Source organism: Rattus rattus, chromosome 7, assembly GCF_011064425.1.
Source record: "Rattus rattus isolate New Zealand chromosome 7, Rrattus_CSIRO_v1, whole genome shotgun sequence".
NCBI classification, from domain to species: Eukaryota; Metazoa; Chordata; class Mammalia; order Rodentia; family Muridae; genus Rattus; species Rattus rattus.
Window position 1 is genome coordinate 103,819,366 of NC_046160.1, and position 4,601 is coordinate 103,823,966.

Below are 4,601 nucleotides of genomic sequence, written 5' to 3' on the forward strand. Positions count from 1 at the left end.
TACCTGTGTGTACCACTGACTGACAAAATTCTCTGCTCTCCAGCAGCCTAATTGTCAAAATATGTACCTCATATAGGATTTCCAGAAAAAGATACAGACAGACAGACTAACAGACAGATAGACACACATACACACACACAAATATACACATACACAAAATTTTCTGTGCCTCCAAATAGAGTATCACAGCCTATCTGCAAGCTCATACATAATTGCTGAAGAGTTAATAGTGAAAACAAAAATTCTTTCAGTGATGAAAAAACACTCAGCAGTTCCATTTAACTCTCTTTACTTCAACTCTAAGCAAGGAATCTCAGTCATCTGCTACTCCACATACGCTTGTCAAATAAGGACTTGATTTGGTAGCAGTTGAACCCAAACCGTCTTCCTCATCAGCGTTCCCCTCTCTGACTCCAGAGTCTCCTTTCTCTTTACCATTTACTGGTTTCTCTTGTTTGTCAATTTTGCCTTTTTATTTATTTAAGTTTGTTATGAAACTCTCTATAGATTTTCACCTTGTTAGACTGTGCATTTGCACTTTCGCAGTCAGAGTCTTTCTGAAATTTCATTGGACCATCTTGACAGATACTAAATCTTCCTCTGCTACCTCAGTAAACCCCCACGTCCTGTCTTGAAGCAAAAGGAACTCCTGGAACTAATTGCCTCTTGGTATCATTTCTGAGTTGCCTGTTTTCTGCTCTGGCCCTGGGACTTTGTATACTTCAGCTTCCCTGTGCTCTTGGCCGTCTGTTGCTTTCTGGCTGTCTGGCAAAGGCCTGGCTAGAACGCGGCTCCTTCTCCCAACAGATGCTGGACCAGGTAAGTGGGCCAAGACAGTAGATGCTGCTTGTACCGTAGTTGAACTTTTTCTCAAGGGGTCTAACTGAGGGCTTGATCGATCTCGGGCTAGCTGTGGTTTTACAGATCCTGTGTCTTGTGCGAAGGCAGAACCGACTGCACTGCTCCGGGATAAGGTACCACTACTTGACGCTTCTGTTCCAAAGGACGTCAAGGAGCTCCCAGCAACACCAATAGCATCCAACTGCTGCTGCCCAACTCATGTACTTATACTGAACTGACTATATACGAGCATCCTTCCGAAAGGTCCGTAGTAACCCACTGACCGGCATGAAGAAGATGAACCTAGTGAAGACTGAACAATAGCTGGGTCTTGAGGCAAAGAACATTGTGGTTTCAGTGGCTACAGACAAGTGGGGTCTTTAACGTCACTCCCCCGGAATATCATATATTCAAAGATTTTATCTGGAGGCAGTTTTGGATGATCTGTTGGTATGTCTGCTCTACTGAAGGATCAAACTTTGACAAAGGCTACGGTGGAGTTCTCAGTGTCGATGGTGTAGAAGATGCCCTCAGAGCAGATCTCCACCTGGGAAATGAGGCTGATCTTGTTACCAATGTAAGGGGTGTTCTGGCTCGTGGCACATGGTACCGCCTTTGAGCGATGCCTACACTCAGGCAGATCCCCTGCTGAGTGCACTGCGCCACACACCCACCACCTCAGTCTATCTGTGCCGCACAGCAGCCATCTGAAAACCAGTGGGGCAGCGGCTGACCATGCCCCTTACCCTCCCCCAGCCTCCACCCCTCTACCCTTTGTAATCTTGCTGGACTTGGTATTGTGGCTTCGAGCTTTGTGTTTTTCTGGGGTTCCTGGGTCTGTGAACATGTGAGTCTCTGAACTTATGTGTGTTTCTTGTCCCTCTTCTTTAGCTCTTTTCTTCTGTTAATTTTGTCCTATCCTCATTTGTTTGGTTATGTTTTATTTTATCTTTTTATTTTTATTTTTAGATGAATGTTTGTTTCCTAAAAAGAGATAGTATGGATCCAGATGAGAGGGAGGTGGGAAACATCTGTGAGAAGTTGGGGGATGGAAAACCATAGTCGAATTACATAGTTTTTTTTTAAACTATTTTAATAAAATAAAAATAGAAAGGGTAAATAAACTCACCTTGATACTTTATAAATTTGTATGGGCCTTTATTTCAACTTCTTGAATAAACAAATTAGAACCAGGAATGACCTGGCCACCCTGCAACCACTGGTAACAGGTTGCCTAGCAACTCTATGGGATTTACCTGTTTTGCCTCCCTGGCCCAGTGCTGGGGTTCTAGATGGATGCCACTGTGCCTTGCTTTTATGTGTCCACTAGGGATCCAGACTCAGTCCCTCATGCTTTCATCCAAGCACTATACTCCCAGAACCATCTCTATGGTCTTTTAAATATGGTTGTTTTTCTTATTTTTCAATTCTGTATGTTTTTCCATGATATGTAGATATTGGCAGCTTCCCTCCTCACTTTTCAAAGCCCACTGTAACCTGAGATGGTAAAGTGGCATCGTAGGTAGTGTCCTCTGTAATGATGGACTAAGCATTATAATGCTTTCTTCAAGCCTTTTATGACATTGTTTTGAAAGAAGCAATATTGACTATACAGTTGGCTTTCTGTTTTTTGGGGGAGAAAAGAGCAAAATGATCAGTAGTTGGTCCTTCTTTTGCCCCCAAATTTGGCATCCAAGGCAAACCACTGATGAAGTGCATTTGCATTTGAATTATATCCACCCCCAGCGCCAATCCCAGGTCTCTTCCAAAAGCTTTTATGTGCAATGTGAGTTCTTGTTCAGCTTGTTCCAATAGTGGGCTTCAATTCAGATAAATGACTTCCAGTTTAACAGAGTGAATGTACGGCCTGCCAAGAGCAAGCGGAGCCATCGCCTTATGAATATGAAGCCTTCATAAAAGAGAAAGCTTCAGTAGTTCATTCCTCGGAGGAGATGCTGACAGCGTGAGATCCCTACCATCATGCTGAAGCAATGGTGCATCCTGTGCCTGTGTGAAAATATTTATTGTCCTCAAGGTACCATTTTCTTCTAGATGGTCAGTTGTGGACAACTTAGAATCAAGCAGAAAGATGTTTTAAAACACAGCACTAATGTGTAGGAGTTGGGTTTTTTTTTTAAAAAAAAAAACTTTATGTAGTATTAAATTATTTGGTAGATGCAGTGTTTGTAAAGGATACGGAACACACACACACACACACACACACACACACACACACACACACACACACACAGCCCAGTGGTAACTGATCTCCTCAAGCAATGCTGAAAAAAATAATGTATTACTCTCTTTGCAGTCATACCTCATTGAGTCAGTGCAGGAGTGCTTTGAAAATTGATCTTTTCCTTAGCAATGCTGAATTGGTGGGTAACCAGGCACATCAAAATAACCATGATTTGCTTTCAACTCAAGCAAAAGTGACAATATCCTCTCCATGTGGTATTAGTCAATGTCTACGTTCTTCCCAAAACACCACTGGACAATGTCGTTCCATTTGGTGAGATGCAACGACGTGTTCCACAAATGGTGCGCTCTGCTGAGGAAACCACTGTGCGAGTGGAGTTCTTCATTCTCAATGTACGACTGCAGCTGCTGCCTGAACTCATCACTCCTCTCAACAGCATGCAATCTAGTAAATTTTCTCAGAAAACCCGTCCATAATTCCTTATCCTGTCTGTGCACTGTGGGGTCTATCACAGATGTGGCTCACTGAGTAGTATGGGAACCTGCGTAGACTCATAAATACCCAAAATGGGGACAGAGATGACATGAGGACATAGTCTTACTTTCAAAGTCACATAACTGCCTCTCCCTTTCCACAGCAGTTTGAGCCCTGCCCTTCAACACAGTGACATTTGAAACGAGGTGTATTTCAAAGAACTTAGGTCAGGAATGAAAGTCAGAGACTCGTTACTCTCGTCACTGCCTGTACTATCAACACACAGTTCAAGGGTTTCTGGTATGCAAAAGGATAAATAGACTAAAGCAGTCCTTTTCTTTTATATAAAATTTGAAATACCCTTATAAATTTGACTGCATTACCCTCATTTTACAAGTTTAAAAACTGAACCTTGAGAACAGCTCAACGAGTAATCGTAACTGATAGAAGCAAGAGAGGATGTGTAGTTTTTAAAATATATATTTTGTTTGTATCAAGAAATTATTTAAGCAACTGGGGTATAGCTGTGTCTGGAAACTGTTTGCCTTAGTTCTAGTCCCAGAACTCACATTAAAAAAAAAGCCAGGTGTGGTAGCATATTGGTAATCCCAGGCAGTGCTAATAGGAAGATCTCCTAGGCTTAACGCTTGTGAGAGTGGTAGATGCTATCCCAGCTTACATGGTGTATTCTATAACAGACACTGAGTGACCCTGTTTAAAGAGGTGGGAATATAGATAGATGAGAGGTAGATAGATAGATAGATAGATAGATAGATAGATAGATAGATAGATAGGTAGATAGATAGATAGATGAATAGATGAATATATGATTGATAGGTAGATGATAGATAGATAGACAGACAGATAGACAGACAGACAGACAGACAGATAGATAAAACCAAGAAAGACAGCTCCTGAAGAATTATTGAACTTCTTCACTGGCCTCCACATACAGGCATATGTGAACACAAATGATCAGGCACATGCACATACACAAATACCTTTTCTGTGACTTATAAATCCCAAACTAATTGAGAAACTGTACAGTTTCTGATATTTTCAAGCACCATTTTCCTCAGATTAG

At 41.7% G+C, this 4,601-nt stretch overlaps 1 pseudogene; it reads right to left on the reverse strand.

Annotated features, from left to right (window-relative positions):
- Positions 1 to 313: 313 nt before the first annotated feature.
- On the reverse strand, positions 314 to 3,464 carry LOC116906171 (annotated as a pseudogene).
- Positions 3,465 to 4,601: the final 1,137 nt, after the last annotated feature.